At 37.9% G+C, this 13,553-nt stretch overlaps 1 long non-coding RNA gene across 1 annotated transcript; it reads left to right on the top strand.

Annotated features, from left to right (window-relative positions):
• Window positions 1–48: 48 nt before the first annotated feature.
• Window positions 49–1,111, top strand: LOC132345002 (uncharacterized). The gene is made up of 2 exons (XR_009494101.1): window positions 49–807; window positions 898–1,111. It is a non-coding gene; the product is annotated as an uncharacterized lncRNA (long non-coding RNA).
• Window positions 1,112–13,553: the final 12,442 nt, after the last annotated feature.

Here is a 13,553-nt window from a genome sequence, read left to right as displayed (position 1 = left end):
CTACACAGTGGCTTTGTATGGTGCTGCCTTCACTTCAGTACCCTACCCTTATTTCTTTTGAGAAACTGCCTTTTGCCAATTTTAACTGCATGCTCCTTCTGGGGATCAACATTACTAGTTAAAATACTAACCTCATCTCTCCATCACAGAAATAGCCAGGTGAGCAAGGTTTGATGATTTATAATACTACATTCTAGTAATTATAATGGTTCGTATATAGGGTAACTAATAAGAAGTTTTCTCTAGTATTTCCCAATGGCAGCTAGAAGGAAAGGAAGTATTTCCTGTCTCTTTGGTATTCAAGGCATTGGGGTGGGACTTCTTAACTGATGGCAGGTATGTTCCGTGACAGTTAATTTTACCTGTTATTTGATCAGGCCACAAGACACCCAGATATTTAGTCAAACATTAATCTGAGTGTTCCTGTGAGTGTGTCTTTGGATGAGATGAATGCTTAAATTGATATAATAAGTAAAGCAGACTGCTCTTCCTAATGTGGGTGGACCTCATCCAATTATTTGAAGGCCTAGACCTAACAAAAAGGCTGACCCGTCTCTGAGTAAGGGACCTTTTCCTGCCTGACTGAAAGCAAGAAAAAAAATTTTTTTTTCCTGCCTTCAGACTCTAACTGAAACTTTAGTTCTTCCTGATTTTGAAACCATTGACCTTTGGACTGGAAGTGCACCATCAGTTTTCCTGATTTTCAGACATTTTGACTTAGAATGGAACTAAATCATTGGCTCTCCTGGGCTTCAATTGTGCTGACTCACCCAGCAGATCTTGGGACTTCCCAGCCTCCATAATCATGTAAGCCAAGTCCTTATAATAAACCTCTTTACACACACACATACATATATGTACTGACATTCTATTGTTTCTGTTTCTGTCTCTCTGGAGAACGCTGACTAATACATATGTCCTGCTATGTGGAGAATGAGAACGAAACTGACATCCAGAGATAAGAGGCAGAGAAAGAGAGATGTGGCTTCAAGGCCTCAAGTACTGGATTTTTATTTCACTTCTTATGTTCCTAGTTCATGGTTGTAGCACTGTTTCCTTCAATTCTAAGGCTAAATTAGACTCTTCCAATAAATTCCCTCTGATGCTTTAACTAGCTTGAGTTGTGCTTCTGTGACTTGCAACCAAAAGAATCCTGACCAAAACATCTATGTTTTCAATGTCTATAGCCCCTGTAGGACTCAGCACTGTGCATATGGTTGATTTGATAAAAACCTGTTGAATGAGTGATTAATCAATTGATATTGGAATTAGATTACTCTGCTCAATTGGTTCCTGCTAAACTCCTGGCCTTCTCAATATTTCCTTCTGAGCCCTATAATGTAGAAAATTTATCCAGACTGCTCCTAACAGATAATCCAACTCTTGAGAGAACAAGGCCACTGGCAATAAATAGCCTAGATGCACAAAAAATAAAACAGATTAGTCTAACTAGAAACTTTTTGGCTGAAATCACAAAGATTATATTAGCTAAAGGGAATGTGGTAGATGATTATTTGATTTTGTGTCTTGATAGTGCACATAGTAAAGTGCTGGATACAGCATCTCATGAAATCTTGATAGCTAAATTAATTTAAATTGGCTGAATATGTAGATCTTAAATATCCAAATACAGCAAACATGGGGTGAATATAATATAGGAAGGTGTCAAGTTAGAATGCGCAGACTGGCTAATCAGATAATGGGGGATCAGTTTAACTCTGCTTTATTGGACCATCATCACTAATAGCATCTGAAGGGGTAAACAGCATGTTAATGAAATCTTCAAAGCATCCGTAAGAGCATTAATAAATTAAACACAGAACTTAAAGAGATATGAGAGATAAGTTAAATATCAGAGAGGAAAATATTCCTCAGATCACTTAGATCCCAAATACTTTAATTAGAAATAAAAAGAAAGTGACTAAGAAACATAAAATTGTCTGATTTTAAAAAGGTGCTGCAGATCAGGGCTTAATATGCTGGAATATAAGGTGACATGAGAGTCCAGAAAGCAAGTGTGTGCACCCAGCCTCACAATTTTTTAACAGGAAAAATTCAGATCTAATCTTAGGATTAGGGATGACTTTTAAAACATGAAATCAAAAGATGAATCCATAAAGAAGATATTGGTCAACTTAATGACTATACACTATTAAGTGCTGCTGCTTATTGTCAAAAACTAGAGTGAGTGAAAGTTGCCCGGTCATGTCTGACTCTTTGCAACCCTATGGACTATACAGTCCATGGAATTCCGTAGGCCAGAATACTGGAGTGGATAGCCTTTCCCTTCTCCAGGGGATCTTCCCAACCCAGGGATTGAACCCAGGTCTCCCACATTGTAGGCACATTCTTCACCAACTAAGCCATAAGGGAAGCCCAAACTACAAAATATAACAGAGATAATAATAATTGTATGTAAAAAAGCTTTCCAAATCCTCAAAGAATAAGGTAAATAATCCAATAGAAAATGAACACATTTTATGACAAAGAATATTCATAAGACAAAAAATAAATCATCAATAATATATAAACATTTAAAGCCATATTACTAAAAAAAATGAGAAAAAAAGATACGACATTTTTGACCTTGAGAGTCAACAGGTCTAGAAATAAAACTCTTTCACTTACTGCTAGTAGAAATAGTATTTAAAGCTAGCACTCACAGTGTTCTTAACGGCACAGAGTAACCTTTATGTCTGAGACTTTGGAGGGTAGAGGAGTATATTAGAATAGTAGAGTAGGCTAGCCTGCAATAACAAAGAGATCTTAAGCTTTTAGTGGCTGATTAAAAGGAAGTCTCCTTTTTTCATGTACGATTTCTGGGCAGATATTCAGGCTGGCGAAGCAGCTTTGATCTGGTCAATCCAAGACTCCAGGCTCCATCATCTCTTTGCTCTACTGTTTGCATGTCCACGGTTGTCATCTGAATCCAGTGCTGAAGAGTGAGTGAAAGCTCCTCTCACTCTCCAGAAAGAGGCAGGTGGCATTTCTGTTCACATTCACTGGGTAAATTGCCATCATGTGGGCTACAGTGAGTATGAGGGTTCTTAGGAAATGTCATCTAGCTGTGTGTTCCAAGAAACAGGGTTGGGCAGTCAAGCAGCAGTCTCTGAGGTATCAAGGAATCTGACTGAGCCAAGTGGAATCCAACAACTGTAGCTCAAGGAGTGATCAGCTCCAGAATAAATCAACAAACTCACATGTATTAACTCCTCGGGGGACTTCTCCCAGCATTCCCATTCTATCCTCATAACATCTCTGGAAGATAAGTATTAAAGTTTCCAAAAGGACAATACAGGTCTGAAAGTCTTTAAAAGTGTATTTAAGTCAGATAGCTATTAATAGGAAATGGGAGAGTCAAACTCAGATCTAATTCCACAGAAGATTGCTTTTGCTTTGTTTTTGTTTCTTTATTTTTTGTTTATACCTCTATGGGTAGAGTAAGCCCTCAAAGGTTTTAGCTGCTCCATCTAGCTCTACAATAACTTATATATATAGTCCCTCATCAATTGTATACTCACTCACTTACTTCAACATTTAGTAAGACATTACTATTTGCTTGATTCTGAACTAGCCCAGTTAACATGTATGACCTCTCAATTCCTTCAACCACCCACCTTGAGGAAGACATTTTTATTTTCCACTGTGAATAAACTTGGCAATAGTCACACAGTGAGTGGGCAGCCGATCCAGATTGCAAAGCTTAGACTCCTCACATTAACACCATTCAGATCCACACGTGCATACACATACTTCCCCAGTGAGACTTCACGGAGGCCAACTTTGTACACAGCACTGTGAGATTCTTTGAGACATGGCTCAATAAAAATCTACTCTCTGCTCTCAATAACTTTACAGATTAGTTGGAGGAGATAAAACACTCATACTCACATGTATACTCACATGACACTCACTACACATGCTGACATGATGCAAAAATTACCTATAGTTTGTATCTGACTGGAGGACAAAATGAACATTTATTAGAGATGGAAGGGAAACCTTCTTGGACTCAAGAGGACCAGAATGGGTGGACTGAGAGAGACATGGAGGTACAGAAGAGGAAACAAGACAGAGACCTTCTAAGGTGGGAGAACAGAGGAGCTTAGCAAGGGAAGCTGATAATAGTCAGAGCTGGTCCCACGCATTCAAGTCCCGTGGATCACTATCTGATCAATAATGTTGGTTAAAACAAACAAGCAAATACACCAAAAGCTTTTCAAATATAGGTTAACGAGGTCTTGGCTCCATTATTTTTCCTTCCAGGGTGTATGATCTGAATCCTAATTCAAAGTCTCCTCTAAAGGGCTCCAGTTCTTGGTTTGAAATACCTCCCCCTCTCCCCTTTTAATGAATGTGCAAATGTTATAATGCAAAGGTGAACTGAAAAGCTCTTTGTCTTCAGAGACCAAAATATATTGCCCTAATATTAGTTGGTGATATTGCTCTTGCAACAGCTCAACAGCTGTTTTCCTATTAATATATGTGCAGTTTACTTTGTTTAGCCAGGCTTATACCAAGAGATATTATTGGAAGGGAGAGTAGAGACCTCAGGGAGAAAGGAAGAAGAGAGTTCCATAGCTCCAAAAATCTTATTTTAATGTGTGGTCAATTTGCCTTCTGTCCCAGAAATGACATAAACATATTTTTTCAGAAAAAGCTTTACCAATCTTTTGGTGGAAGTACATGGGGGGGTACATTTTATTTACCAAACAAACAAACAAATAAAAATGATCCTAAACACCCACCTTGACTGAGAAGAGCTTAATTGTAGGAAGAAATGTATCACGAGGTATGTAGACAGTTTTAAACCGTAAGGTAGCCTATTTTAAATCAAGTGTTTAAAATAAAATCCTTACTAGGCAAGGTACTATTGTAAGTTCTCACTGCCCACCTCACCTTTGGTTCCAAAGATCCCAGCTAAGAATTGGAAGAGATCCTTTCTCACTGGCAAGATAAAACTTCTATTCTTTCCCAGGCACTTACTCATATTTAATAGATATATTTCTTCAACCATGTGCCAGACACTTTTCTAGGTATAAGTAATATTGCAGTGATCCAAAAGATATAATAAACATTCTAGGATACATTACATTCTGCGAGGCACAATAACTCAAAAGAAGGGGGTAAAGTCGCGGGAAAGGTGCTCTTTAGAATGGACGGGACAGGGGAATGCTCCATGACAATGTGAAATTTGAGGAAAAGTGGCCTGAATGAAATACATGGGCAAGTCCTCTGGACATTTGAGGGGATGAAATCTTAGGCAGAGCTATAGTAAGTTCAAATGGCCTGAGGGAGAAACATACTTGGAGTGTTAGAAGAACAAGGAAAGCAATGTGGCTGGGAAACAGCAAACAGGGAAAAAAGCAGGAAGTGAATCATAGAAAATGGGCCACTGGGTCAATGTAGGTTATTTTTACTTTGAGTGATGTTGAAAATCTTAAGAATGTTTTGAGCAGAGATGTGATAGTATCTAACTTATTTTTTTAAAGATAGTTCTAGTTGCTGTTTGAGACCAGATGGTGGAAGGGCAAGGATTGTAGCAGGGAAACCACTTAGGAGACTACGATATAATCCAGGAGAGAAAAGATGATGGCTTGGACCCAGGGGAAAGGAAATATGAGTGGGATAGAAGTGGCAAAAGAGGTAATTTAATGCATCTATTTGAACTTAGAACTAATAGAATTTTTTTGGTGGGCTGGATTTAGGGTATGAGAGAAAAAATACAAGGATGAAAAAGGATTTGGGAACCTGAGTAACTGAAAAATAGACTTATGATTTAATGAGCTGAGGAAGGCAGTGGGATGGGTGGGTAATGTTAACACAAGAACTCTGTTTTCTTGTGCTAAATTTAAGATGGTGATTAGATATATAAGTGGATATGAGAAATGAATGGTTGGATACAGGAACTTGGAATTCAGGTGACAAGTCAGGGCCTAGATGTAAATATGAGAGTTACAGGGGTGTAGTATACATTATAAATGCCTGGCAACTAGACAGTGAGTGCAGAATAAAGAAAGAAAGAATTCCAAGAAATGAGCTCTAAGGAATTCCATTACTTAGAGGTTGGGCATATAAAAAATCATCATGCAAAGGAGGTTGAGAAATTGCAGTCAGTAATAACAGGAGGAAAACCAAGACAGAAAGTGTCTTGCAGGCCAAGTGTATATATTATTTCTGGGAGGAAGGAGGATTCAGAGCAGACAAATAGCAGCTATGGCTCCAAGAACCACCATGAAGAGGCAACTTCCCAGATTCAAAAGCCATGATCCAGTGACTTGCTCTGGGGTCTGATTGCCTAACGGAGCTTAGGCTGAAAGTTACTTGATGTTCGGAGTGCACCTCCAGCTTTCTCTCTCTGAATGTTTCAGTTCTTGCTGCTGTCTCAAGGTTGACACCTTCTACTTTCTAATTATTTCCAACTTGAGAAGTTGGAATTTAAAAAGAGATGATTATACATTTTCACTCAGTTGAGGCTTCTTCCTACATCATCATCATTATTTAGTCATTGTTGACATTTTCATTGTCTAATCATTTTTGTAGGATCTATACATGCCCCTGAATTAAGATTTTTGCCTTTATTTCATGTTAACCCTAACAACAATCAGAGAGTTAGAAGGCTTTGTTTCTATTTTAATATATTGGAAAACTGAGACAGGTGGGTAGAGTGCATGCTTGAAAATAATAGAGCTAAGACCTCAGGGTGTCTAAATCCAGGATCCATGCTTTTAATCACTCCTGTACTTCTGATTTAATGACTCTCATGTGCCTGGCTTCAATTCAGTTCAGTCTCTCAGTCATGTCCGACTCTTTGCGACCCCATGGACTCCAGCATGCCAGGCCCCCTATCCATTACCAACTCCCAGAGTTTACTCAAACTCATGTCCATTGAGTTGGTGATGCCATCCAACCATCTCATCATCTGTTGTCCTCTTCTCCCACCTTCAATCTTTCCCAGCATTAGGTTCTTCACATCAGGTGGCCAAAGTATTGGAGTTTCAGCTTCAGCATCAGTCCTTCCAATGAATATTCAGTACTGATTTCCTTTAGGATGAACTGATTGGATCTCCTTGCAGTCCAAAGGACTTTCAAGAGTCTTCTCCAACACCACAGTTCAGAAGCATCAATTCTTCGGTGCTCAGCTTTCTTTATAGTCCACCTTTCACATCCATACATGACTACTGGAAAAACCATAGGCTTGACTAGATGGACCTTTGGTGGCAAAGTAATGTCTCTGCTTTTTAATATGCTGTCTAGGTTGATCATAGCTTTTCTTCCAAGGAACAAGTGTCTTTTAATTTCATGGCTATAGTCATGATCTGCAGTGATTTTGGAGCCCAAGAAAATAAAGTCTGTCTCTGCTTCCATTGTTTCCCCATCTATTTGCCATGACGTGATGGGACCGGATGCCATGATCTTCTTTTTTGGAATGTTGAGTTTTAAGCCAGCTTTTTCATGTGCCTGGCTTACTTTCGGTAAAATAAATTTAGTTCACATAAAGAAAAAAATGTACCAAGAACTTACCAAAATTCAGAGGGAAAGTATTTGAAAATCTTTCACAAACCCTTACCCCATCCATCTTTCTGAAAAAATATTTTGTCAGATTTCAAAATTTGAAAACTCTTTTAGATGTTAGCATACTTTACATGGCTCCACTCCCATTTCCACCACCATTCCCACTCCCAGAAATTTCTCTCCTTAAGGCAGGAGGTTGCTGTGTTATTTTTCTGTTTTGTTTTTGTTGTTGTTTTTTGGTGGAGGACAGGGATGTGAGATAAGCACAACTATGGTTTTCACTATACAAGTTAACATGCATCACCTCGTTTATATCACTTCTCTAAAGTCAGGCTTCCAATTACTTTTTTCTATGAACTTGGTTTTAAGTGAAAATATATTCATTTTGCAAATATGTGAGAGAACTTGATTTCTGCTACAATTGATAGCTTTGAATGTCTAAAGATTTTAGAGTCTATCATTTCTACTCTTGTTAAATCTTTATCATTTATAGAATATGCATATTGCATTTTATCTGGACTTCACTGATCATTTTTCTCCTACATCACATTAATAGGGCGAATATTCATACTAGAGTTTTCATCTCAAGATTGAAAATTTAGATAGTTCACCATTTTTGATGGCAGGAATTGAAAAAGTGAGATTTGTGCTTCTTCTCAGCCAATGTAACTGGGCTAAACTCCATTTACCTCTTTATGAGATATCCATTTCATTTCTCAGCTTAACAAAAACCAGAATAATATTTTAGTAGCCATGGAAATTATATCCCACTATTATTTTTGGTTAATGTGTGTTTTTTGTTCTAGTTGTAGGATTTTTATCTCATAATAAAACTTTCATTAATATTCCAATGACTTTTTCAGAGTCTGTCCTTCAAAAACCAACAGGAGCATGTTAATAATAAGCTCCACCAAGCTTCTCATCATTTCCAACAGCTCAACAAACACATATTCAGAGCTGTCCTCTTAGAATTTCCTTTTCATTATGGCAAATATTTCTGGAAGCTAAATTTTCATTTCAAATTTCACAATAACATAACAGCAGATTTCCATCACTAGATACAAACTAAAAGCAAGAGTCCAGAGGGGAGACAAGTTCTAGTATCTAATCTATGGACACCTCTTTAGCCTCATTTCTCATTCTTCTATATTTTTAAAATACATCATTTTAATTTTTCCACATCAAAATGATTGATACTCTGACTTTCCAGTCATATTCACCTTCTTTCAGTATCTTCCTCACCACTTAGCTCCTCTTCACCTTTCATGTTGGCACCATAAAGTCCCTCTGTCGGTAGTGCCTGCCCTGATGCACATAGTAAGCTCAATCCTTGTCAAGAGATTTTCTAGCACTTTGTAATTCCCCTATCAGAACATTTGTTAAGCTTTTTATTGACTTATATTGTTATATTAGCTTCAGGTGTACAACATGGTGATTCAATATATGTATTTGTTGTTTAGTTGCTCAGTCGTGTCCAACACTTTGAAAGCCCATGGACTGCAACCCACCAGTCTCCCCTGTCCATGGGATTTCTCAGGCAAGAATCATGGAGTGGGTTGCCATTTCCTTTGGCTGTGTGGATAACAATAAACTGTGGAAAATTCTTGAAGAGATGAGACTATCAGACCACCTTACCTATCTTCTGAGAAACCTGTATGCCTGTAAAGGAGCAACAATTAGAACTGGACATGGAACAACTGCTGCTGCTGCTAAGTCGCTTCAGTCGTGTTCGACTCTGTGCGACCCCATAGATGGCAGCCCACTAGGCTCCTCTGTCCCTGGGATTCTCCAGGCAAGAACACTGGAGTGGGTTGCCATTTCCTTCTCCAATGCATGAAAGTGAAAAGTGAAAGTGACGTCGCTCAGTCGTGTCCGACTCTTAGCGACCCCGTGGACTGGAGCCTACCAGGCTCCTCCATCCATGGGATTTTCCAGGCAAGAGTACTGGAGTGGGGTGCCATTGCCTTCTCCGAAAACATCATCTATTGACCTATTAAAGCAGTAAATGAAGATTTTAGGTCTTTTACACACATAAATATACATACAGCTGTTGTTCAGTCACTAAGTCATGTTCAACTTTTTCTGACCCCATGAATTATAGCATACCAGGCTCCTCTGTCCTTCACTATCTCTTGGGGTTTGCTCAATTTCATGTCCATTAAGTCAGTGATGATACCTAACTGTCTCATCCACTGCCACCCCCTTCTCCTTTTGCCCTCAATCTTTCAAAATAGCAAAAAAATGCATAAAGCAGAAATAAAAGCATTGATCCTCTCAGTTCAGTTCAATTCAGTTACTCAGTCATGTCTGACTCTTTGTGACCCCATGGAGTGCAGCACACCAGGCTTCCCTGTCCATCACCAACTTCCAGAGCTTGCTCAAACTCATGTCCATCGAGTCAGTGATGCCATCCAACCATCTCATCCTCTGTTGTCCCCTTCTTCTCCTGCTTTCAATCTTTCCCAGCATCAGGGTCTTTCCCAATGAGTCAGTTTTTCGCATCAAAGGAGGGCAAGGCCTTAACATTTCATTCAACAGATTGTCTACTAAGTTTTATGTACTTTATCAGTATGTATGGAAAAAATGAAGTGCAACATTAGAGGAGGTGGATAAAGAAAACTTTATAGTGATTGTATAGTGTGGTTTATAGGAGTTCAGCCTTGGATCTTCCCTGGTAGTCCAGTGGTTAAGACTCTGTGCTTCCACTCAGGGGGCATGGGTTCAATCAATGACCAAGGAACTAAGATCCCACCTGCCACCTGGCACAGCCAAAAATAAAAGAGTTCAGTCTTCCTTCACATGAATGCTGCATTCAAATCTCAGCTTGGGCACCACCAAGCTGACCTTGGATTAATTGCTTAATTCACTGACCTTGGATTAATTGCCTAATATTATTTGAATTTCAGATCCTTCAGTAAGAAAATGGAGATAAAAATAGACAACTCCTCAGAGACAGTGTATATACAGTTGCATAGTTCATATGGCACTGTATCTGATACATAAAAGTATTAAATATATATATACACAATTCTTATTATTTTACTAAACAATACTGTTACTAAATGATAAAATATGTTTACAGATCTGGCTGTGGATTGCATTTGTAACACTGGTTTTGAGTTTCAGTGGTAAATCCAAAAACAACTAATGGAAAACTTTATGTGGTAAAGACAATAATTGTACGGTAATTTGTTGAATTTACAACCCCAGACAATTAATGAAGGTTAAAATGTGGTATCACATTGGCCAAGCTGCTAAATTCTCTGTTAGGCACCAAGGACAATGAACGTTATGTCTTTATGCTAATCTTTGAGAATTAAAGAAATGCAGATTGAATTATGTATGTTGTAAACTAAAAGGCAACCATTAGTAGAATTAAAAATACAATGTCTATCTTCTGAATAAGTGTAAAGTCTGTAACAGTGAAACACAGAAAACCAAGGAAGGGGCAGATCAGAAAAAGTAAAACCATACAAACAATAAGAAGAAAAGAATATTCCTAAAACATGGCAAATGCAAGGCTAAATTTATGTTGTAAAATATATATAAATATATTGTGCAACCTATTAAAAAAGTAAGGCCTCTCAGATTGATATTTTAAAATTCAATATAATCCTCTAAGAATAAAACAACTTTATAAAAATTGAAATGCAAGATTTACTAAGGACAATCAGAAATTCAGTCTTTTATAATTTCAAGTTTTCTACAAGTAGGTATTACCTCCTTAATTAGGGATAAAATGGAGTAGATGAATACATGTTTACACCTCAAAAGAGTGCTTGGCATAAAGTAAGCTCTAAAGTATTGGTTCATGGTACCAGTCATTACTATGGCTATGCCATTTAAGTAATATATCAAAGCCAGAACATTGCAATACAGTCACCACAATCATGCAGCCTCCCTAGCTTTAGGGTGTAATTGCTCACATTTGTGCAAAGTCCCCAGGGTGAAATTCCTTGTGATTTCAGCTCTTTGTGGTACAGCTCATTCATCATCACCATATCCCTTATTTGTAGACTAATGAGTAGCACATAATGGATATTTACTTACATTATCTTCATTAAAACGGCAATAATGCTATTTAAACTGCTCTGCAGTTTACAACATGGCTTTGTCTCTATTTCCTAATAGAAAAATTAAGCAAAATTTCATTAAAAGTCTTTGCTCTCCCTCAACATGTAAAATTAGCTCGTATTTTCCTTTATTTCATTTATTAATTCATTTGTTAATTCCTTACCAGGCATTGTGCCTATATAAAGGTGAGTAAGAGCATGTGTGGAACTTGTCCTCATAAAGCTTATTATCTATGAGGAGACAACATTAATTTCGTGTCTCACCCAAAGAACAAAATACAGTTCCATGAGAGCAAATAAGCATATGACCAAGAAGTCTTCCCTTGTTGACAGGGGCAGGTGGGCCAGGGTTTTCACAGAAGAACTATTATAGCCAAGGGTTATTATTAGCATATCTTCTCTGTCATGTCCATAGTTCAATTCATCTTTATAACTTCCAGAATGCTGATTCACCAGAATAAGTACATTTATATTCCATGGATCCTTTGTTCCAATCTCTCAAATTAGCTCTATAATATATTAGTTTATACCTTTTTTATTAAACCCTGTATGTCTTCTGAAAAACATGCTTTGCATTCATTAGTAAGAACCACATGTAACAGCCACAGCAGGAAAAGAATAGACACACTTAGATGAGCTATTATATATCTAGAGTGTTTTCAAATAGGTTTATGTTTGGGCAGGAGATCCAGCAGTCTTTGCCCCACACACTCTGCTACAGTAATGAATGGATGGTTTTGCATAAAGTCAATTGCTTTGTCAAGTCCCTAGAAATGTTCCCATGTTTGAAGGGCGTTATCTGGGCATAAAGAAAAAAACAGTGTAATAGACATTGCTATGCATTTCCCTTTGACTTTTTTCCAATAGCCATAGCAAGTTAAAAAAAAAAAAAGTTTAGTTAGTTAATATTAGAATGCATTTCCCTAATAAAAAGGAAGACATTGGAAATAAGATTAAAGTCTCTTTTGAAAACAAGCCCTGTATCGTATACCATTAACAGAAGTAATCATTGTCATCGATTTGATGTGTTTCTTCCAGGACAGTTTTCTCTGAATTTACACATACATATGGGGTAATAATTTTTCTGGTTTGGGTTTCTTTTATACACAAGTAATATGTATATATTTTTTGAAAAATTTTTGAATAAAGACTATCTTGTAACTTTTACATGAGGATACAAATAGATCTACCTCATTCATTTTTATTGTTGCACAGTATATGAAAGTGAGGGCATATCACAATTTATTAAATCTCCTACTCATGGGCCTTTGTGTAAGACGCGTCAGTCGTGTTTGATTCTTTGCAATCCTGTGGACTGTATCCTGCCAGGTTCCTCTGTCCATGGGATTCCCCGGGCAAGAACACTAGAGGGGGTTGCCACGCTCTCCTCCAGGGGATCTTCCCTATCTAAGGATTGAACCTGTGTCTCTCGTGTCTCCTGCATTGGCAGGTGGCTTCTTTACCACAAGTGCCACCTTTAGTTTCCCATTTTTTCCTATTACAAACAACGCTGCAGTGAATATTGTTGTCAATATGCTAATAACTTTGCTAGGCTATTGTTACAGATTTTATATTCTTGGGCTCTAAAATCACTGCGGACTGTGACTATAGCCATGAAATTAAAAGACGCTTGCGCCTTAAAAGGAAAGCTATGACAAACCTAGATAGTGTATTAAAAAGCAAGGGAACCCTCTTACACTGTTGGTGGGAATGCAAACTAGTACAGCCACTATGGAGAACAGTGTGGAGATTCCTTAAAAAACTGGAAATAGAACTGCCTTATGATCCAGCAATCCCACTGCTGGGCATACACACTGAGGAAACCAGAAGGGAAAGAGACACGTGTACCCCAATGTTCATCGCAGCACTGTTTATAATAGCCAGGACATGGAAGCAACCTAGATGTCCATCAGCAGACGAATGGAGAAGAAAGCTGTGGTACATATACACAGTGGAGTATTACTC

Source organism: Bos taurus, chromosome 3, assembly GCF_002263795.3.
Source record: "Bos taurus isolate L1 Dominette 01449 registration number 42190680 breed Hereford chromosome 3, ARS-UCD2.0, whole genome shotgun sequence".
In the NCBI taxonomy this organism is placed as follows: Eukaryota; Metazoa; Chordata; class Mammalia; order Artiodactyla; family Bovidae; genus Bos; species Bos taurus.
The sequence above is the reverse complement of the archived record's forward strand: the minus strand, read 5'-3'. Positions and strand labels throughout refer to the sequence as shown.